Raw genomic sequence first — 24,651 nt, forward strand, 5'->3', positions numbered from 1 at the left:
ATTTGATCTTTGATAAGGCAGTCAAGCCAACTCACCTGGGACAGAACAGTCTCTTCAATAAATGGTGCCTAGAGAACTGGATATCCATATGCAAAAGAATGAAAGAAGACCCATCTCTCACACCCTATACAAAAGTTAACTCAAAATGGATCAAAGATCTAAACATTAGGTCTAAGACCATAAAACAGTTAGAGGAAAATGTAGGGAGATATCCTATGAAACTTACAATTGGAGGTGGTTTTATGGACCTTAAACCTAAAGCAAGAACACTGAAGAAAGAAATAAATAAATGGGAGCTCCTCAAAATTAAACACTTTTGTGCATCAAAGAACTTCATCAAGAAAGTAGAAAGAAAGCCTACACAATGGGAAACAATATTTGGAAACGACATATCAGATAAAGGTCTAGTATCCAGAATTTATAAAGAGATTGTCCAACTGAACAACAAAAAGACAGCCAACCCAATTACAAAGTGGGAAAAAGACTTGAACAGACCCCTCTCAGAAGAGGAAATACAAATGGCCAAAAGGCACCTGAAGAGATGCTCAATGTCCCTGGCCATTAGAGAAATGCAAATCAAATCCACAATGAGATATCATCTCACACCCACCAGAATGGCCATTATCAACAAAACAGAAGGTGACAAGTGCTGGAGAGGATGCGGAGAAAGAGGCACACTTATCCACTGTTGGTGGGAATGTCAAATGGTGCAACCACTGTGGAAGGCAGTTTGGCAGGTCCTCAAAAAGCTGAATATAGAATTGCCATACGACCCAGCAATACCATTGCTGGGTATCTACTCAAAGGACTTAAGGGCAAAGATACAAATGGACATTTGCATACCAATGTTTATAGCAGCGTTATTTACAATTGCAAAGAGATGGAAACAGCCAAAATGTCCATCAACAGACGAGTGGCTAAACAAACTGTGGTGTATACATACGATGGAATATTATGCAGCTTTAAGACAGAATAAACTTATGAAGCATGTAATAAAATGGATGGACCTAGAGAACATTATGCTCAGTGAGTCTAGCCAAAAACTAAAGGACAAATACTGTATGGTCCCACTGATGTGAACTGACATTCGAGAATAAACTTGGAATATGTCATTGGTAACAGGGACCAGCAGGAGTTAGAAACAGGGTAAGATAATGGGTAATTGGAGCTGAAGGGATACAGACTGTGCAACAGGACTAGATACAAAAACTCAAAAATGGACAGCACAATAATACCTAATTGTAAATTAATCATGTTAAAACACTGAATGAAGCTTCATCTGAGCTGTAGGTTTTTGTTTGTTTGTTTGTTTGTGTTTTTTTTCTTTTTCCTTTTCTTTTTTTTACTATTATTATTTTTACTTTTTTCTCTATATTAACATTCTATATCTTTTTCTGTTGTTTTGCTAGTTCTTTTCCTAAATCGATGCAAATATACTAAGAAATGATCATGCATCTACGTGATGATGTTAAGAATTACTGATTGCATATGTAGAATGGAATGATTTCTAAATGTTGTGTTAATTTTTTTTCTTTAATTAATAAAAAAAATAAGGCCTAGCTAGAATCCCAGGGATTGGTGCTCCTTATACATGTGGCCAGTTTCTGACCTATCACCTCTCATGTGGCTCCAGAGCAAAGAAAAGGTCTGAGAGGGTAAGAAAAGGAGCATGAGAGGAGACTCCAGATGAGGGGACTGTGGTCCACATTAACAAAGCTCACTGCACCACAATCATAATCCAGGAACACCACAAGGTGACCCAAAGTCTGTTTTACATGCTGAGATATGAGTGGTGAGGAGGTAAAGAGGCTGCACCATTCATTCTCTTTCATACAAAAAAGGAGAAACACTCCCTCAGAGTTAACCAGCTCAGATTTAACCAGCATATCATTCCTCACTGACCAAGAATCATCACAAAACCCAATAACCCAGTTTGAACTGTTCCCCACACACACATCCCAGTAACATCTGCTGGAAGTGAAGCACTCGGCTCCCCATGCAAGGAAGTTCTGAGAGCTTGTTGGATTATTGGTCACATCAATATGATCAGGGCTAAAGAGCAGACATCTCAGATCTTCAAAGAGTGACAAGGGTTTTTTTTTTGTTTTGTTTCATTTTGCTTTTTCATGATGGAAGGAAATATACACTGTAGAAAGATGAAAATAGTTAAAAGATAGTGTCATAAAATCCTGATGGACAAGGGTTTTGCACCATGTCTGGGGGTATGTGTTTTAACAGGAAATATGAGCTCAGGACAGCAGAATAACTTTAGATATCTACATGCCCACGTTCAAATCCTTGAACAGACAGACTAATGGGAGGAATCCATGCATTTTCTTGGAATATAGAAGGAAGAGAGATAATGTCAATGTCTCTGACAATTTTGGTACATTTCAAATTGGGGAATAATAACAATCAAAGTCAGTAGTAAAATTAGCCTGGTCCTCCCTCAGTAAATATAAAGTAATGATAGTTATGGTAGTAAGAATAGAAACAGTAATTATATTTTTTTGTGTTTTATTGAAAATATGACATATGTACAAGCAAAGAAAGGAAAAGCAATCATTTTCAAAGAACACTTCAACAAATAGTTAGAGAACAGATCCCAGAGTTTGTCATGGGCTACCATTCCACCATCTCAGATTTTTCCTTCTACCTGCTACAACACACTGGAGGCTAGAAGGAATATCAATAAAGTGATTTAGCATTCATACTTTGAATCCACTTTTCTCTATTATACTTCCTCCTTCTCTTTTCATCATTGTCCCAATCTACAGAGATCTTTGGGCAATGCCCTTTAAGTGACCTATTTGCCTCAGATTTGAAGATTTGTGTCTAAATCAAGCAAAGACACAATAGACAGAAAGAAAAAAATCATATGTGTGTGTGTGTATATATATATATATACATATTTGGGCTTTTTTAAGATGTAATTTCTTTGTGAGAATTTTCTGTCTGCCAGAATATCTTTTGAATAAGAAAATGGGTAAATCCAGTTGGCTGTTTTTATAAACAACTGTTTTACGCTTTTAATAAAATGAGACCATTCAAAGTACTTTTTGTCAGGTATATAAGATACTTTCATCATAAAATTAACTAAAAGGCTAATAAAAATGGGGAAAAGAAGAAGTTTAAACATTTAGGTATCAATCCAATAACAAACACATTGAATGCAACTGAATATATATGAAAATATACATTTCACATGAAGACTTACTACTATATCAGCATGTTGATTTAGAGATATAGTTTATGAGATAGTTTTTCTATACTTTTCTCTCTATATAGTTCATTACAATCTAACATATTTAGTTTTTTCACATACATATTTGTTCTCTTATAAGCATACATTTATTTATCAAAGTTCCCTAAAAAGAAACCATATATTGATCAATGGGTAAATCTTACCCATTGATGACTACGAATGGAGGAGAAATTTCAGCTGTCCCTCAGAGTATTGCCTGTTACATTGGAAACAGCTGAGCCTGTCTATCAGTCTAGCCATGGACCATGAAGAGAGCTCTGAGCATATGCAGCTGTGCTGACTCACTGCTGCAGAAAAAGGAGAGGAGACAGTTACTCTTTCTGGGGCCAAAGTTTTCATCACAATAATTGTATCACTGTTGTAGTGAAGATGCATCTTCAAAATCCTCACAGTTAGGTTTAAGGGTGTGAATATAATTCTACAAACTGGAGAACACAGCAAATGACAATTTAGCTTATGAAAATCAAGTAAAAACCAATTCTGTCTCCTATCACTTAAAGCCCTTCTCAACCATGACTGTATCTACTTCCTCCTTTCCAACTACAGGGCTCTGCAAAGCAGTCTGAAGTAGTGGAGGACATTCAGAAAGGGCCCTCTGGTTCTCAGTCCACACTATTCTCCACTGAAATGCTCAGTGTCTCAATCTACAAGCCGACCTAAGAGTGATAGACCAGGGTTCAAGAGGGGAGGCAGGGAGCCTGCTGCCTGGGATGCAGCATGCCTAAGTGCACCACACAGGACCTCTATGTGAGGATGGAATCGGCCATCTGCTATATATGGAATCCCAAAGCTCTTGATGATCCTCCACTTTCCCTCTTCTCATCCTGCTTCCACTTTATAATTATTTGAAAGCCCGCCTTTCCCTCATAAGACCTTATTTACTTTTGGGCCATATTCTCACTTAGGAATTAAAATCAGGAATGGTAGTTATTTTCAAACAACTTCTGGATAGAGCCCTGAAAAACACATTTCCTTCCAAATCTACCTTAGGCCACACAGAAAAAAACTCTCTCTCTACCTTCTGAGAAAATAAAGGATAAATATTTGGATTGATAAATGTTATTCTTTTTTTTTTTATTAGAGAAGCTGTAAGTTTACAGAACAATCATACAGAAAATACAGAGTTCCTTTTCACACATGCAGTTTTCCACATCATTAACACTTCATCAGTATGGTACCTTTGTAATAATTTATGAAACAAAATTAATTGAATATTCACTAACTTCAGCTCCTTATTTTACAGTAGAGTTCACTGTTTGTAATGTAGAGCCTTATTTTTTAATTTTATTCTATTAACATATATATATATAACCTGAAAATTTGTTCTTTAAACCGTGCTCTAGTTTGCTAGCAGCTGGAATGCAACACACCAAAAATGGATTGGCTTTTAATAAAAGGGAAATTATATTGTTAGTTCTTCAGAGGAAAGACAGCCAACTTTCCACTGAGGTTCTTTCTTACATGGGAAGGCACAGGATGGTCTCTGCTGGCCTTCTCTTCAGGCCCCTGGGTTCCAATAACTTTCCCCGGGGTGATATCTTTCTGCATCTCCAAAGGCCTGGGCTGAGCTGTGAGTGCTGAGATGAGGAATGCTGAGCTGCTTAGGCTGTGCTACATTGTGCTCTCTCATTTAAGCACCAGAAAATCAAGTCACACATCATTCATTGCAGCGGGCACGCCTCCTAGCTGACTGCAGATGTAATTAGCAACAGATGAGGTTCACATACCATTGGGTCAAGTCCACAGCAACAGAACTAGGTGCCTTTACCTGGCCAAGTTGACAATTAAATCTAACTACCACATGCCCACCCCTTGTCAACTTGGCAACTACAAGCATCACCTTAAACAGGTGCAAAAATTTCTCTTCTTGCTATGGACCTGTGAAACTCAAAACAAATTGTCTGGTGCCAAGATGCACAGGAGGATAGTCACAGGATATAGGTTTTCATTTCCATAGGGAGAAATTGGAAGAACACACATATAAAACCTGCAGAGAAAACACCATTGGATTTCAAAGCCTGACATTCATTCATTCTTTGGCTTTAGTAAGTGGCAGTCCTACCCTTTCCGAGGGCCTATGCAGTGGCCTGCTTCTTTCCAAATTAATCCCGAGGAATATCGAGGGGACCACCTCTCAGCTCCACTCTCTCCAGGCATCAGGGCCACCCCTGAGCTCTCTGCCATTTCTGGGGCACATGCTCAACCCCTCCATGTGGTGGCAGCCAGGCTCTCCCAGTCCCCCAAGGAGCATGCTATACCTTTTCCAAGGCCTAAAGCTGCACAACTCTTCCACTGCAACAAGGTGGGAGGCTCATCCTTGTCCTTCAGGGTAAACTCACCCTCTCCATGTATATGGGTGGGTCCACTCTCCTGGCCAAGGTTTCTTGGCTTCAGACCCAAGCTTCCACAGTTCTCACTCTGCAAACTCCAACTTCTCCCTTTTGTGTACCCTTGTCAAGATTGGTGGTGGTTCCATTTACACCAACAGTCTCTTCAAGCACTCCAGGATTTCTCCACCATTCTCTTCATGATTCCTCCAAAATGTTCCCCTTAGCCATCCAAAAAACTGTTTCAACATATCTGGTATTTGCAAACCGCAGCAGCACCCCACTCTCCGGTACCAAATCTGTTCTAGTTTGCTAGCTGCTGGAATGCAACACACCAGAAATGGATTGTCTTTTAATAAAAGGGAAATTATTTGTTAGTTCTTCAGAGGAAAGGCAGCTAACTTTCCACTGAGGTTCTTTCTTACATGGGAAGGCACAGGATGGTCTCTGCTGGCCTTCTCTCCAGGCCCCTGGGTTCCAACAACTTTCCCCAGGGTGATTTCTTTCTGCATCTCCAAAGGCCTGGGCTGAGCTGTGAGTGCCAAGATGAGGAATACTGAGCTGCTTAGGCTGTGCCATGCTGTGCTCTCTCATTTAAGCACCAGCCAATTAAGTCAAACATCATTCATTGCAGCAGGCAGGCCTCCTAGCTGACTGCAGATGTAATTAGCAACAGATGAGGTTCACATACCATTGGGTCAAGTCCACAGCAACAGAACTAGGTGCCTTCACCTGGCTAAGCTGACAACTGAATCTAACTACCAGAAACCAGATTATCCAATTTAACTTGTATAATCAGTTTATTTGACTACCATAATTACATGAGCTCTTGAATGAGATCATATTGTTTGGTACAAATTAGTGTTATGCCCCAATATATCCCAGAGTAGCTTGGGCAGATAATAAAAAAGTATTTGCAGAATTCCCTTGGGGGGCTGGGGAGACAGGAAGAAAATTAAATACTAAATTTCCCTATCTGGGGCCTAAGATTCTCGCAAGCAATGGGGACAACCAACTCAATAGGGTGAGCCCCGATGCACATATGTAACCTTGTTAATTTTAAGGAAAAACATTTTCTGTAGTACTCAGTCAATCATACCTAGGTATTAACATGATAAATATTATTAGCTCTAAGTTAAGCATTAGTGCAGAACTTGGACATAAACTCTCCAAGCAACGTCATTCACCTAAACTTTCTTGCTGAAGAGTTTGGCAACTGCCAAACTGCCTCCCATCACATCCATATTCCTTGGGAGAAAAACTCTTGAGCCAAAGATCCATGTCCACCTTGTATTGTTGCTGCAGATTCTCAGCAAGTCTCTCATATTGATTCTTCAGGCACTTTGGGATGTGCTGCCAGTGTCTTCCAATCTCCACCATGCACTCTTTCTCTGACATATGATACAAGCCACTACTCGCCCACAAGTCCTCATGGAACTTGTGGTGTCCATTCATTGGAGGCTTCATGGGCTCTTCATAGAATTTCATCTTATTGGAAAACTCATTAGGTTCTGGAAGGGACCTCATTTCTTTCACATTTTCCTGAAAACTCTTTTCAGTTTACACTTGGTGCCTGTTGGGGATATCAAGTGTCTTGGAATTCTGGAATATATCAGGGTGTTTTTCCCTGAATTGAGCAAGTTTTCCTTAAATTTCTGTTTCTTCTTCTGGACATCTTCAACATATTTCAGCTTCATCTGCTCTGGGAGCTCCTTGCATTTCTTGGACAAGACCTTGGTCAGCTCCTGCTTTTTCAGCTCAGGGTGCATTTGGGAGAACTCAGAGCACTTCTCTTTGTGGAAGCGGAAATAAGCAGTCAAGGGCTTCTTGGGAAAATCTGATGTTTCTTGTGTTTTTTGCTTTTGTGGAGATTTTTCACAAGATTCTGAGCCTCCAGGACTAATCCCGTTAATGTGTGAAGCGTCCTCAAATTATGAGAAAAATCTTACCATTTGACTTTGCACATTTCTCCAGAAAACTCTTTAAAAGTTCCTTTTTCCCAATCCAAATGAGACTGGGTTGTTTTAAAGTTGTATTTGTCATTAGATGGAAGGTTATTCTGCATGTGTTCCAGTAACATCAGAACGTCTTCTTTGCACCAGTGGATTTGGCTTTTAGGCAATGCCATTTCTAGGTCTTTGAGTGACTTATGTGATTTTAGAAACCAGACACCTCTGCAGGAAATCAAAACCTTTCACTGAAGTCTTGCAGGTTATTTTGGGAAATCCTGCAGTATGTATGATAGAAATCTCTGAGGAGAAAGAAAAGGAATGCTACTCTTCTTTTATAGCATAAATAAAACACACACACACACCTTGGAATATGTCCCTTCTATAATTTACCTTTAAATTTTTTTTTTTTTTTTTTTTGCATGGTCAGGCACTGGGAATCGAACTCTGGTCTCTGGCATGGCAGGCAAGAACTTTGCCACTGAGCCACCATTGCCCGCCCTACCTTTAATTTTTTTAAAGGAAAATTTCCCAACTTCTAAGTTGAAATTTATGTTTAACTTTCATCTGCCCTCTCAAAAATCCCCTCTCCTTTCCACCAATTGCCCCCATCCCATCCCCCACAATTTCATCGAGGCCTATCTTAAATAGAACTGAATGAGACAAGGGAAAGGCCCCAGGAAAGTTGAGTTAAAAATTGAAATGTGAAGAGAAATGGCTAAAATGGAAAGGAATTGCCCATATAGTTGTGCTGGTTTGAAATGATATATATTCCCTAGAAAAGCCATGTTTTAATCTAAATTCCATTTCGTAAAGGCAGAATAGTCCCTATTCAATACTGCATGTTTGAAACTGTAATCAGAACATCTCCCTGGAGATGTGATCTAATCAAGAGTGGTTGTTAAAACTGGGTTAGGTGATAACATGTATCCACCCATTTGGGTGGGTCTTGATGAGTTTCTGGAGCCCTATAAAAGAGGAAACATTTTGGAGAATGAAGAAGATTCAGTGAGAGTAGAGCAGAATGACATAGCCACGAGAAGCAGAGTCCACCAACCAGTGTCCTTTGGATATAAAGAAGGAAAATGCCTCCCAGGGAGCTTCATGAACCAGAATCCAGGAGAAGAATCTAGCAGATGATGCCGTGCTTGCCATATGCCCTTATAAATGAGAGAGGAACCCAGCCCGTGTTCACCATGTGCCTTTCCAGCTGAGATAGAATCCCTGACTGTTCGCCATGTGCCTTCTCACTTGAGAGAGAAACCCTGAACTTCGCTGACCTTCTTGAACCAAGGTATCTTTCCCTAGATGCCTTAGATTGGACATTTCTATAGACTTGTTTTAATTGGGACATTTCTCAGCCTTGGAACTCTAAACTAGCATCTGATTAAATTCCCCTATTTAAAAGCCATTCCATTTCTGGTATACGGCATTCCGGCAGCTAGCAAACTAGAACAATGGTCATGACTCAAGGTGGAGTTGAGGAGCTGGAAATAGGAATGAGACAAATCAAGGAAGCCCTCACCCCTCAAAAAATGCAGAAACAAAACCAAAAAAAAAAAAAAAAAGAAGCACAGAACCTGAAGGAAATGACGGGTTTATAGATTTTCTGGACTCTGCATCTAGTGCATCTGGTGAGCTGTATGTTCTCTCTTTAGAGAGCAAGGATTTAATGAGAATTACAGAGCATTTCCAACGTTTACGTGGAAACTGAGGATTATCTGTAAACCTCAGTGAAAGTTTTACCTTCTTCAGAAAGCCTTACTCAATACCTGCCACCTACAGGAACTTAAACTAATGGTGGGTCTGAATCCTACTATTTCCTCATCTCCATTTATCTCCAGTTACCAATCTTGCCTTTTCAAACCGAATATCTCTGGCACATATTTCCTCTAGTCATGCCCCAAATTCTCTTAATAACTCCTTCAGTATCATTTTTAGGATAATCTTCCATTTTAAGAGTAAGTTCCCCAAAAGACAACTTTTAAAAAATTAAATAAAACATTAAGTAACACCAGATGTTGCTTAATTGGAGGGTGAATAAAAGAAGTGTGACATGGGGCCCCCAAGGGTGAAAAATTATGGAGCAAAGGAAAGTGAACATCAATATCAGACTTAAGAGTCAAAGGGAAGGTGAACTTCTGAGTTGAACTCTGAATATTTGTGAACACCAGTTTTTAAAACTACGTCATATTCTCAGTAGAGAATAAAAGATATACCCTTAATGAATCAATTTACAAATTTTACTGGATGAGTGAAGAATTAGTAATTATAATAATGCAAGATGAGATTGTTAAGAGTAGAACTACAGACTGTATTTGGAGTCGAAGACTGAAAAAATGTTGTCCAAATATTATACTTCATGATGTAGAAAAGACTCTTAGGGAAGCTTTTCTGTAATAGAAAATAAAAACCTGCAAAGGAGTAAAATCTTTGAAATACATACTGTGTTGAGAAAAGAAATTAAACTCAAAAGCTATTGAGTTTTGGGTGGGCCACAGTGGCTCAGCAGGCAAGAATGCTTGCCTGCCATGCCAGAGAACCTGGGTTTGTTCCCGGTGCCTGCCCATGTAAAGAAAAAAAAAAAAAAGCTGTTGAGTTTTGATTTCAAAAATCAAAAAAAAGTAAAATTTTATCAGGGTCCTTAGAAAACTAAGAACATAGACAAACTAAAAAAAGTGAAAAATTAATTGGATAAAATAACACACAAGAAAATAGCAAAAAGATACAAAAATCTGATAAATCCATACATTGTGTTTATGGCTACGACTTACTGTCATGGTTCAGTAAAACATAAGTTGTTTGTATTGAACTTTTAACTATTTTTTAAGTTATGATTGCATAAAATACAAAATCATACATATTCTAAGAATATTGGAACATTAGAAATTAGATGTATGATATTTGGAATTGAATCTAGAAAGGAAGATTTGGTCTCTATTCAATTATTTTTTAAATATATGCTGTTGTTTGTAGCACAGTGGAAATGAAAATACAGTTGTGTTATGTAACACTTTTATAAACCAGGCCTGTTTCCAAATTGTAGTGGGTTGAATAGTGTATCACAAAAAGGAAATTTCAAAGTCTTAACCTCCAGTAACTGTGAAATGTGATTTTATTTGGAAATAAGGTCCTTTCAGATGCAATTAAGGATCTGAAGATGAGATTATGTTTCCTTTAGGGTGGGACCTAAATACAAAGACTGGTGTCTTTATGAGAGGAAGATCTGAGACAAAGAGACATAGGAAGGTCACGTGAATTTGAAGGCAGGGGTTGTCATTTTGTTGCCACAAGCTAAGGAACCCCAATGTTTGCAGGCAGAAACCAGAAGCTTGGGGAGAGTCATGGAATGGGTGGATAATCCCTCAGAGCCTCAGAAGAAACCAACCTTGATCTTGGACTTCAGGTCTCTAGAACTATGAGAGAATAAACTTCTGTGGTTTTTTTTTATTATTAATTAAAAAAACAATTAACAGACAAAACATTAAGATATCATTCCATTCTACATATACAATCAGTAATTCTTAATATTATCACATAGATGTATGATCATGATTTCTTAGTACATTTGCATCGATTGAGGAAAAGAACTAGCAAAACAATAGAAAAAGATATAGAATGATAATATAGAGAAAAAAATAAAAATAATAATAATAAAAAATATATATATAAAAAAAACACGAGCAAACAAAAAAAACTATAGCTCAGATGCAGCTTCATTCAGTGTTTTAACAAAACTACATTACGATTAAGTAGTATTGTGCTGCCCATTTTTGAGTTTTTGTATCTAGTCCTGTTGCACAGTCTGTATCCCTTCAGCTCCAATTACCCATTATCTTACCTTGTTTCTAACTCCTGCTGGTCTCTATTACCAATGACATATTCCAAGTTTATTCTCGAATGTCGGTTCACATCAGTGGGACCATACAGTATTTGTCCTTTAGTTTTTGGCTAGACTCACTCAGCATAATGTTCTCTAGGTCCATCCATCTTATTACATGCTTCAAAAGTTTATTCTGTCGTAAAGCTGCATAATATTCCATCGTATGTACATACCACAGTTTGTTTAGCCACTCGCTCTGTTGATGGACATTTTGGCTGTTTCCATCTCTTTGCAATTGTAAATAATGCTGCTATAAATATTGGTGTGCAAATGTCTGTTTGTGTCTTTGCCCTTAAGTCCTTTGAGTAGATACTAGCAATGGTATTGCTGGGTCATATGGCAATTCTATATTCAGTTTTTTGAGGAACCACCAAACTGCCTTCCACAGTGGTTGCACCATTTGACATTCCCACCAACAGTGGATAAGTGTGCCTCTTTCTCCGCATCCTCTCCAGCACTTGTCATTTCCTGTTTTGTTGATAATGGCCATTCTGGTGGGTGTGAGATGATATCTCATTGTGGTTTTGATTTGCATTTCTCTAATGGCCAGGGACATTGAGCATCTCTTCATGTGCCTTTTGGCCATTTGTATTTCCTCTTCTGAGAGGGGTCTGTTCAAGTCTTTTTCCCACTTTGTAATTGGGTTGGCTGTCTTTTTGTTGTTAGGTTGAACAATCTCTTTGTAAATTCTGGATACTAGACCTTTATCTGATATGTTGTTTCCAAATATTGTTTCCCATTGTGTAGGCTGTCTTTCTACTTTCTTGATGAAGTTCTTTGATGCACAAAAGTGTTTAATTTTGAGGAGCTCCCATTTATTTCTTTCTTTCTTCAGTGCTCTTGCTTTAGGTTTAAGGTTCATAAAACCACCTCCAATTGTAAGTTTCATAAGATATCTCCCTACATTTTCCTCTAACTGTTTTATGGTCTTAGACCTAATGTTTAGATCTTTGATCCATTTTGAGTTAACTTTTGTATAGGGTGTGAGATACGGGTCTTCTTTCATTCTTTTGCATATGGATATCCAGTTCTCTAGGCACCATTTATTGAGGAGACTGTTCTGTCCCAGGTGAGTTGGCTTGACTGCCTTATCAAAGATCAAATGTCCATAGATGAGAGGGTCTATATCTGAGCACTCTATTTGATTCCATTGGTCGATATATCTATCTTTATGCCAATACCATGCGGTTTTGACCACTGTGGCTTCATAATATGCCTTAAAGTCAGGCAGCTTGAGACCTCCAGCTTCGTTTTTTTTCCTCAGGATACTTTTAGCAATTCGGGGCACACTGCCCTTCCAGATAAATTTGCTTATTGGTTTTTCTATTTCTGAAAAATAAGTTGTTGGGATTTTGATTGGTATTGCATTGAATCTGTAAATCAATTTAGGTAGGGTTGACATCTTAACTATATTTAGTCTTCCAATCCGTGAACACGGTATGCCCTTCCATCTATTTAGGTCTTCTGTGATTTCTTTTAACATTTTTTTGTAGTTTTCTTTGTATAGGTTTTTTGTCTCCTTAGTTAAATTTATTCCTAGGTATTTTATTCTTTTAGTTGCAATTGTAAATGAGATTCGTTTCTTGATTTCCCCCTCAGCTTATTCATTGCTGGTGTATACAAATGCTACAGATTTTTGAATGTTGATCGTGTAACCTGCTACTTTGCTGTACCCATTTATTAGCTCTAGTAGTTTTGTTGTGGATTTTTCCAGGTTTTTGACGTATAGTATCATATCATCTGCAAACAGTGATAGTTTTACTTCTTCCTTTCCAATTTTGATGCCTTGTATTTCTTTTTCTTGTCTAATTGCTCTGGCTAGAACCTCCAACATGATGTTGAATAATAGTGGTGATAATGGACATTCTTGTCTTGTTCCTGATCTTAGGGGGAAAGTTTTCAATTTTTCCCCATTGAGGGTGATATTAACTGTGGGTTTTTCATATATTCCCTTTATCATTTTAAGGAAGTTCCCCTGTATTCCTATCCTTTGAAGTGTTTTCAACAGGAAAGGATGTTGAATCTTGTCAAATGCCTTCTCTGCATCAATTGAGATGATCATGTGATTTTTCTGCTTTGATTTGTTGATATGGTGTATTACATTAATTGATTTTCTTATGTTGAACCATCCTTGCACACCTGGGATGAATCCTACTTGGTCATGATATATAATTGTTTTAGTGTGTTGTTGAATTCGATTTGCTAGAATTTTGTTGAGGATTTTTGCATCTATATTCATTAGAGAGATTGGTCTGTAGTTTTCTTTTTTTGTAATATCTTTGCCTGGTTTTGGTATGAGGGTGATGTTGGCTTCATAGAATGAATTAGGTACCTTTCCCTCCACTTCTATTTCTTTGAAGAGTTTGAGGAGAGTTGGTACTAATTCTTTCTGGAATGTTTGGTAGAATTCAGGTGAGAAGCCATCTGGTCCTGGACTTTTCTTTTTAGGAAGCTTTTGAATGACTGATTCAATTTCTTTACTTGTGATTGGTTTGTTGAGGTCATCTATTTCTTCTTGAGTCAAAGTTGGTTGTTCATGCCTTTCCAGGAACCCATCCATTTCATCTAAATTGTTGTATTTATTAGCGTAAAGTTGTTCATAGTATCCTGTTATTACCTCCTTTATTTTTGTGAGGTCAGTGGTTATGTCTCCTCTTCCATTTCTGATCTTATTTATTTGCATCCTCTCTCTTCTTCTTTGTGTCAATCTTGCTAAGGCCACATCAATCTTATTGATTTTCTCATAGAACCAACTTCGGGTCTTATTGATTTTCTCTATTGTTTTCATGTTTTCAATTTCATTTATTTCTGCTCTAATCTTTGTTATTTCTTTCATTTTTCTTGCTTTGGGGTTAGTTTGCTGTTCTTTCCCCAGTTCTTCCAAGTGGACAGTTAATTCCTGCATTTTTGCCTTTTCTTCTTTTCTGATAAAGGCATTTAGGGCAATAAATTTCCCTCTTAGCACTTCCTTTGCTGTGTCCCATAGGTTTTGATATGTTGTGTTATCATTTTCATTCACCTCGAGATATTTACTAATTTCTCTTGCAATTTCTTCCTTGACCCACTCGTCGTTTCAGAGTGTGTTGTTGAACCTCCACGTATTTGTGAATTTTCTGTCTCTCTGCCTATTATTGATTTTCAACTTCATTCCTTTATGATCTGAGAAAATGTTGTGTATGATTTCAATCTTTTTAAATTTGTTAAGACTTGCTTTGTGACCCAGCATATGGTCTATCTTTGAGAATGATCCATGAGCACTTGAGAAAAAGGTGTATCCTGCTGTTGTCGGATGTCATGTCCTATAAATGTCTGTTAAGTCTACCTCATTTATAGTAATATTCAGATTCTCTATTTCTTTATTGATCCTCTGTCTAGATGTTCTGTCCATTGATGAGAGTGGGGAATTGAAGTCTCCAACTATTAGTAGATGTGTCTATTTCCCTTTTCAGTGTTTGCAGTGTATTCCTCACATATTTTGGGGCATTCTGGTTCGGTGCATAAATATTTATGATTGTTATGTCTTCTTGTTTAATTGTTCCTTTTATCAGTAGATAGTATCCTTCTTTGTCTCTTTTAACTGTTTTACATTTGAAGTCTAATTTGTTGGATATTAGTATAGCTATTCCAGCTCTTTTCTGGTTGTTATTTGCATGAAATATCTTTTCCCAACCTTTCACCTTCAATCTATGTTTATCTTTGAGTCTAAGATGTGTTTCCTGTAGACAGCATGTAGAAAGATCCTGTTTTTTAATCTACTCTGCCAGTCTATGTCTTTTGATTGGGGAGTTCAGTCCATTAACATTTAGTGTTATTACTGTTTGGGTAATACTTTTCTCTACCATTTTGCCTTTTGTATTTTATGTATCATATCTAATTTTCCTTATTTCTACACTCTTCTCCACACCTCTCTCTTCTGTCTTTTCGTATCTGTCTCTAGTGCTCCCTTTAGTATTTCTTGCAGAGCTGGTCTCTTGGTCACAAATTCTCTCAGTCACTTTTCATCTGAGAATTATTTAATTTCTCCCTCATTTTTGAAGGACAATTTTGCTGGATATAGAAGTCTTGGTTGGCAGTTTTTCTCTTTTAGTAATTTAAATATATCATCCCACTGTCTTCTAGCTTCCATGGTTTCTGCTGAGAAATCTACACATAGTCTTATTGGGTTTCCCTTCTATGTGGTGGATTGTTTTTCTCTTGCTGCTTTCAAGATCCTCTCTTTCTCTTTGACCTTTGATATTCTAACTAGTAAGTGTCTTGGAGAACACCTATTTGGGTCTATTCTCTTTGGGGTGCGCTGCACTTCTTGGATCTGTAATTTTAGGTCTTTCATAAGGGTTGGGAAATTTTCAGTGATAATTTCTTCCATTAGTTTTTCTCCTCCTTTTCCCTTCTCTTCTCCTTCTGGGACACCCACAACACACATATTTGTGCGCTTCATATTATCATTTATTTCCCTGATCCCCTGCTCAAATTTTTCCATTCTTTTCCCTATAGTTTCTGTTTCTTTTGGGAATTTAGATGTTCCATCCTCCAGTTCACTAATTCTATCTTCTGTCTCTTTAATTCTACCAATGTAGGTATCCATTGTTTTTTCCATCTTTTCTACTTTGTCCTTCAATCCCATAAGTTTTGTGATTTGTTTTTTCAGACTTTCTATTTCTTCTTTTTGTTCAGCCCATGTCTTCTTCATGTCCTCCCTCAATTTATTGATTTGGTTTTTGAGACGTTTTCCATTTCTGTTCATATATTCAGAATTAGTTGTCTCAGCTCCTATATCTCATTTGAACTATTGGTTTGTTCCTTTGACTGGGCCATATCTTCAATTTTCTTAGTGTGATCCGTTATTTTCTGCTGGCATCTGGGCATTTAATCAGATTTCCCTGGGTATGGGACCCAGCAGGTTGAAAGATTTTCCTGTGAAATCTCTGGGCTCTGTTTTTCTTATCTTGCCCAGTATGTGGTGCTCGGGTGCTCGTCTGTCTGCGGCTCCCACCAGTAAAAGATGCTGTGGCTCCTTTAACTTTGGAAAACTCTTGCTGTGGGGGAGGGTCGCCAGCCGAAGTGGCTTGGTGGAGTTCTAATTCAAATCTCCCAGCTGGCCCGGGAGACCGCACATGGTGGGGGGCGGTGCCAGCCTCCGCGGCTTGGGGAAGTGCCGGTCCAAATCTCCCAGCTGGCCCGGGAAACCAAGTGTGGCATGAGGAGCTGGCCACCACGGCTTGGGGGAGTTCCGTCCAACGTTCCCAGCCAGACCGGGAAGCCACGTGTGTGGAAGGGACCCCGATCGCCAGCCTTCATGGCTTGGGGGACCTCTTATCCAATTCTCCCAGCCGGCCCGGGTGGCCGCGCGTTGGGGGGGGTGCCGGCCACCGCAGCTTGAAGTGACCGCCTGTCCAACTCTCCCAGCCGGCCTGAGAAGGAGGGAGTGAGGGACTCTAGCCGCCAGCCCCCCGGCCCGGGGACGCGCACGCCCCTCGGGTATCTCACCACAATGGATTCTCCCTGCCGGTTCAGCCTTTCCATAATGGGGTATGCTGTCTTTTTGGTCTCTGTCGTGGCTCCGGGCAACTTCTGATGTTTTAAGCCACTCTGTGGAAATTTGTTATGGCAGCCCTAGAAAAGTAATATATAAGTGCTTTACACTTATCTCTTTTTCTTCCTCATATCTTTGTGAGGTTGGTTTACCATTAGTATCTCATTGTATAAGTGAGGAAACTAAGACAATTAAGTTTTATGACTTGCCAAAGTTACAGTGATGGTAAAAATAATTTTTAAAAACAGTGAGAGTGGAAACAACTCAAATGTCCAGGAACTAAAGGATGAATGAACATAATGTGGTATATCCATACAATAGAATAGTATCCAGCTATGAAAAGGAATGAGCTACCCACACAGGCAACAAGAATTTGAAAACATTATGCTAAGCGAAGTAAGACAAACACAGAAGACCACATATTATATGATCACAATTATATGAGATATCCAGAATTGACAAATTCACAGGGACTGAAAATAGATTAGTTGCTGACAGGGTCTGGAAGGAAGGGGGAATGGGCAGTGAGCACTAATAGGTATGGGCCTTCTTTTGGGAATAATAAAAATGTTCTGGAATTAGTGGTGATGGTTGTACATTATGAATAAACCCACTGAATTGTATACTGAAAAATGTGTGATATGACAAATTTTACTTTATATGCATTTTATTTCAAGAAAAAGATCAAATCATCCTAACTAAAAAAAATTGAGGGTCTTTGAAAAGGAACAAAACATTTTGTAAATTAAAAATACTATAGCAAAAAATAAAATCTTCAATAGAAGATTAGGGAAATAAAATGCAGAAAGTAAAAAAAAAACAATTTAAAAGCCTAAAAATAAATTTTCTTAATCAGGACAACAGGAAATAGAATCTAATGCAGATAGTTCAGGACCCTTTGATGAGGAGGCTATTCACAATGTTGTCAGCAAGGCACCCAGGACATAACAAGGGAGTGAGGCAACAAAGTCCAGCCACAGTGGAAAGGTGCTTCCTTTCTCAACCTCAAGAAGGAGAAATGATCTCTAGGTGAATCTGAAGGATTAACTACTGTGTCTATAAATCTTGAGAAGACTTTTCAGTTCAAAGAGTTTGGGAATAAGTTTGCTATGGGTATAGAGAAAACCAGGCGAATGAAACTTAAAACTCCCAAGAAAATAAAAATGTTATAAGAGAAAAGAGTTAAATTTTTCAATAGAAATGATCGATATTAAGACATATCAGAATCAACATATTGTCTGGAATCATATACAGTCTAAAAAGGACTATCGCTTTTGGTAGAGCTATAAAGAAGGTAATGTGTCTTTCATCAGAGGTTTACAGACATGAATATAAACAGAAAATTTTCATTATGAGGTAATGTATAGTAAACGTGGAAACTGAGAGGTGGGAACAGTTTTCTACACTTAATTTTCAGCATTCATGCACAGAAATGCTCTCTTGCTACCTGAGATAAAATAACCTGAGAAAAATTACTGCAGATATGCAAAATATCTACATAAACCAAAATAAGTCACTGAAAGACCTTTATTTTATTCTATGATAAAGCCCTGTTCTAATACAAAATAATTGATTAACATGACATTCATCTTTGACTACACCTTTAGTTCTGAAAATTGTAACAACTGAATCTCCTTTCCTCTTTGCTATCAGCACACTAAACTAAACTTAATGTAAAGGCTCTACATTGCTTATAATAGAAGAACAATAAATTCCATCACCATATTAGACTTACTATCAAAAGTTCATAACCATTAGGAAATGATCAAATCCCAAATTAAAATGATTACCCCAGTGTCATCTAATATATTGTACTTTAAAGTAAATGACTGGAGATAATCAGAATTGCCACTTATAAACCAGAGCGAGTGCAGAGAATCCTCTCATTTCTGCTACTTCAAATTCAATGTGCTCAGCAATGTCATATTTCTACCACCATCACTTATTCCTGGATTGTCACTGGATCCTTGAAAGAACAAAGCTGCAACTTTAAGTTTCTAAAGAGGTATCATTTTTCATGTTCTACAAGGTTTTCAGTTAAGTTTTTGGTATGCCATGATAGGGTTGCATAATATCTCGGGCTGTGTATCAAGAAATTCATAATTCATACATACAAAGATCATAAAATAACAGAAAAGATCATATTAATTTATAAAATTCAAATTAATAGTATAAATTAGAATTCTACAGTTTTAAGTAAACTGAAATTAATTACATAAATTTAATTAGCTAGGCACATTACCATCTGTTTGAGAAAGTCTAAGCCTGATGAGTGCTAAATTAAAATTCTTTCTCATTTTTAATAGAAAGAAGTGCAAATTCATTTACTTAGTTCTGTACTTCCCTGGATAAATAGTCTCACCAGCATTGAAAAAAATGACATCAAAGTCAGGTCAGAAGGTCTGGATTCTCTGGCTCTCTGGAGAGCAGCTGTAGCTTTCTGAGGTCTCCAGAGTCCAGTCAACTCTAAGTGTCTCTGAAGAGAAGCCCCTGGGGTGCCTTTATATTAGGATACTTGAAACTCTACCCTGATTAGGTTACTGTATTAGAGGACCAGCTGGTGGACAGCCCTTTCTGTCACTGATTGGTTCCTAATTTCCATAAGTAGCCAACTGCAAACACTCTCCAGTCCTGGTTCAGGCAAATTACAACCAAATCACAAATGCATTTCTGAGGTTCTGGGGTCTTGCATTCTAGTCCCATCTCCTCCATATTTGAATATACATCCTTCCCTTCCAGAATAATCTCTATCCTTTTCCACGGTAGTCTAAGATCTAATATAATTGTATCTTCTGGATTGTCATTTAAATGTCTATTGTTCTAATAATTTATTACTCAGTCTTTAGAGTTAAAGGCAGCATTTAAATCAAAATGCAAATGATCATTATATTGATTTGGGAAAATGAGAAGTAGTGGTCAAATGTCTTGCTTCCTGGATGATTTACATCTGAGTTTAGGGAAATGAGGTACAGGCACTTGATAAAACAAAAATTCCACTTGATTTGATTAAAATTAATTTTAATTCAAATTGATCAAGATCAATTTGATCAAACTCAAATTAGTCATAGTATATCTTGATTGAGTGATAGCTTATTGAATACATATTGTTTGCAAAATCAGGATTCAGCAAATGATTTTGAATGTGGTTTCTCCCTGCATTTAAAAATTTTATTTTTAAAAAGTTCTGACTAATAATTATATAAGTATATTCAACCATGTTGGTTAATTTCATGTACAAAATGTATTGGGGTATGCTGTCCATTAGTTTGGTAAAGGAAGCCCTGGCTTGATGATTATTGTGAGGATGTTTTGTGGATTTAACTCATCATTATGCTGATTAATCTACAGCTGATTAGATCTACAATCAACTGATGTGATTGCTTTCAACCATGAAAGAAGTTTCATCCATTCAGTTGAAGGCTGTAAAGGGAGAAGTGATGATTTCAGCAGTTAGAAAGGAGAATTTCTATCTTTAATTAAGTCAGCCAGCTTTTCCTGGGGTATTCATCATTCATTGAAAACCTTCACTTGAGAGAAGCGCATTGTACAAAAAGAAACTGAACTGTGCTTTGATGAAAAAAAGAAAAAGAAAAGCAAATCTTGTAGTGCCTAGCTTGCAGCCTGCCCTGTGGAATTTAGATTTGTCTTTCCTCACAGTTGTGAGTCAATTCTTACAAAAAAATCTTATAATATTTACATTATATATGTGAGTGTGTGTGTGTATACCCTGTTGGTTCTGTTTTCCTGAAGAAACCTGACTAATAAAATAGGAGGTTATTATTTGTAAAAAGGAAAAGTAGCAAAATGATTAGATAGCTTTACAAAAAGTACAAAAACATGACTTAAACTTGGATGTTTAAAAATTATAGATATACAGAACCTTGGTCAGTGATGAACAGAAAAACACCTGGCGCTCACTTCACCCTGAAGAACTATGTGCTCTTCTCTGCCAGCCCTGCCTCTCTTGCTCACCACAACTTGTCTGGCTTCCCCTTTGTCTGCTGCTCCCAGGTCATTGCCCCACCCACTGAAACTCACTGTCCATGTCAGGGAAGACAGTGGAAATCCACATCTTGGAGTGTGGAGAGCGGCCTCCCGGGTCGGGCCTAGTGGACACGCCGCAGCCTGCTCTAGAGTTCCCCCCGCCCATCGAGTGAGCCAAGATGGCGCCCGCATCCTGTTTCCGCGTATGACGCACGCGCCCACCAACCCTATCTTCCAATCACCTCTGTATACGTGGCACTAACCTATTGGGTTTGGGCACAGTATATAAGAGGTTACCCGGACAGGGTGGGTGGAGACGACCCACAGGGAGCCGTACCTGACGGCCGCATAGAGGTTGTTCCCCCACGGGGTATCTTGTCCCGCGTGGAACCTGTAACAGAGAATGCAAGCTTAACTCCAGTAAAGGTCTGTGCTCACAACCGTTGCGTGCCTCGAACCCGTGTTTGTCACTTAAGTTGGTTTGCCTGCGTCTGTCTCTTTCTCCCCTCCTGTTCCCTTCGCCGGCCGGGGATCAGAAGCCGAACGAGACGGCTGCGGACATTGGAGGGCTGGTATCAAGTTGCCACCAAGGCAAGGAGAGTGTCCTGATCTCCACCTATGGCTTGATCAACCTTGCCTTCCTCTTCTCTAAGACCAGGTATAAGTTCTTCTGTGAGTGAGACCAGAGGATTATACCAACATTGTTAATGAGGAGGGGTTATGGGAACAGTCCTCCTCAAAGCACCTGGGTGTGGTGGATGCTCCTTGGCTTACCCTGCACATTGTCCAGCATTGATAGGTTTACTAGCTCCCATCCCATCAGCTTACTAAGTTCACTAAGTCAGTGATTGCCTCATTGGCCAACCAGAATATCATGGTCATGCTCATGACCCTATCTCACTGCCTTCATCCTATTGCTAGAATGGGATCTGCCTTTCTTCACCCATACCTTGTGTATTAGTTAGGGTTCTCTAGAGAAACAGAACCAACAGGGAACACTTGCAAATATAAAATTTATGAAAGTGTCTCACGTGACCGTAGGAACGCAGAGTCCAAAATCCACAGGGCAGGCTGCGAAGCCGATGACTCCAATGGATGGCCTGGATGAACTCCACAGGAGAGGCTCACCAGCCAAAGCAGGAATGGAACCTGTCTCCTCTGAGTCCTCCTTAAAAGGCTTCCCATGATTGGATTTAGCATCACTAATTGCAGAAGACACTCCCCTTTGGCTGATTACAAATGGAATCAGCTGTGGATGTAGTTGATGTGATCATAACCTAATCCTATGAAATGTCCTCATTGCAACAGACAGGCCAGCGCTTGCCCAATCAGATGAACAGGTACCACAACTTGGCCAAGTTGACACCTGTCCCTAACCATGACAGTCCACCCCTTGTCAACTTGGCACATATATATATATATATATATATATATATATATATATATCACCTTAGACCATACTTAATTTCCAAATGAAAACAAATAAGCACACATTTTTTCTTTTACCTGACACTACTCAACTGTCCTGCATATAACTGGAAACACATTAAATCTCTCCAGAATAGCGTGCAAATCCTTGGGCAGCATTCATTCTTAAACTTGATATCTTACAACTTAAATAGTATAACACAAACAAAACAGCATTACAGTCCTCGTTTCTGTAACTGATCATGTGGTCGAAGTTCATATTTATCACTACCTTCTTCCACTTCCCATTCCATGTTCCCTTTCCCCTCAGCAAGCACTTCAGCTGGCCGTGGTTCTTTGCCTGGTGGGGTGACCCAAACCTTCATTCCTGAAGTCTCAGAGCCATTAGTGGTCCTGCCTGGATTGTGTTGTTGCAGTTTTCCATTGATTTTAATCACAGGGCATGGTAATACTAATAGACGCCCCAGGGGATCTCCTATCTTCCATGAAAACTCTTCTTTACCTCCATTATGTAGTTGCAGTCCTACTTCCTTCTGATAGTCAGGGTCAATTACCCCAGACAATCCCCTTCTTGGAGTGTTGATCCAGAGGCATAAGTAGCTCAAAGTGGCCAGGTGGCAATCTTAACTTCCAGTTCAGTGGTATCACTGTTGTTTCTCCTGGAGAAAGCACACCCCGTTTTGGAACTAAAACCTGTAGACCAGCAGAACTCAGGGTAGCAGGGACAGGAAGCAAAAATTTTCCCAGTGGATCACTAGGAGTAATAGTGAGTGGCACCACACCCATTTCCACCCCTTGGTTCCTGGACCCATGGATCCTGGCTATGGGAGAAACAGCACCATACAGTGGACGCTGATTCAGAGCATACACAGCTTCCTGGAGAACATTACCCCAGCCTTTCAAGTTTTTGGCACCTAGTTGGCACCGTAATTGAGTTTTCAAAAGGCCATTCCACCGTTCTATCAATCCAGCAGCTTCTGGGTGATGGGGAACATGGTAAGACCAGAGAATTCCATGAGCATGTGCCCATTCCCACACTTCATTTGCTGTGAAGTGTGTTCCTTGATCTGAAGCAATGCTATGTGGAATACCATGATGATGGATAAGGCATTTTGTAAGCCCACGGATAGTAGTTTTGGCAGAAGCATTGCGTGCAGGGAAAGCAAACCCATATCCAGAGTATGTGTCTATTCCAGTTAGAACAAATCGCTGCCCCTTCCATGAAGGGAGTGGTCCAATGTAATCAACCTGCCACCATGTAGCTGGCTGGTCACCTCGGGGAATGGTGCCATATCGGGGGCTGAGTGTGGGTCTCTGCTGCTGGCAGATTGGGCACTCAGCAGTGGCTGTAGCCAGGTCAGCCTTGGTGAGTGGAAGTCCGTGTTGCTGAGCCCATGCATAACCTCCATCCCTACCACCATGACCACTTTGTTCATGAGCCCATTGGGCAATAACTGGAGTTGCTGGGGAAAGAGGCTGGCTGGTATCCATAGAACGGGTCATCTTATCCACTTGATTATTAAAATCTTCCTCTGCTGAAGTCACCCTCTGGTGTGCATTCACATGGGACACAAATATCTTCATGTTTTTAGCCCACTCAGAAAGGTCTATCCACATACTTCTTCCCCAGACCTCTTTGTCACCAATTTTCCAATTATGGTCTTTCCAAGTCCCTGACCATCCAGCCAAACCACTAACAACAGCCCATGAGTCAGTATACAAACGCACCTCTGGCCAGTTTTCCTTCCAAGCAAAATGAACAACCAGGTGCACTGCTCGAAGTTCTGCCCACAGGGAGGATTTCCCCTCACCACTGTCCTTCAAGGACACCCCAGAAAGGGGTTGTAATGCTGCAGCTGTCCACTTTCGGGTGGTACCTGCATATCGTGCTGAACCATCTGTAAACCAGGCCCGAGTTTTCTCTTCCTCAGTCAATTCACTGTAAGGAACACCCCAAGAGGCCATAGCTCTGGTCTGGGAAAGAGAAGGTAATGTGGCAGCAGGAGTGGAAACCATGGGCATTTGTGCCACTTCTTCATGTAACTTACTTGTGCCTTCAGGACCTGCTCTGGCTCTATCTCGTATATACCATTTCCACTTTACAATAGAGTGCTGCTGTGCACGCCCAACTTTATGGCTTGGTGGGTCAGACAACACCCAACTCATGATAGGCAACTCAGGTCTCATGGTAACTTGGTGGCCCATGGTTAAGCGTTCAGTCTCTACTAAGGCCCAGTAGCAGGCCAAAAGCTGTTTCTCAAAAGGAGAGTAGTTATCTGCAG

The 24,651-nt window shown here is 39.3% G+C and overlaps 2 pseudogenes; one reads left to right on the plus strand and one right to left on the minus strand.

Annotated features, from left to right (window-relative positions):
* LOC143645099 (tripartite motif-containing protein 43-like) overlaps positions 1-24,651 on the plus strand; it is a 601,918-nt pseudogene that overhangs the window by 391,331 nt on the left and 185,936 nt on the right.
* On the minus strand, positions 6,772-7,720 carry LOC143643882 (upstream-binding factor 1-like protein 1; annotated as a pseudogene).

This window comes from Tamandua tetradactyla, chromosome 8 (genome assembly GCF_023851605.1).
Source record: "Tamandua tetradactyla isolate mTamTet1 chromosome 8, mTamTet1.pri, whole genome shotgun sequence".
Taxonomy (NCBI): domain Eukaryota; kingdom Metazoa; phylum Chordata; class Mammalia; order Pilosa; family Myrmecophagidae; genus Tamandua; species Tamandua tetradactyla.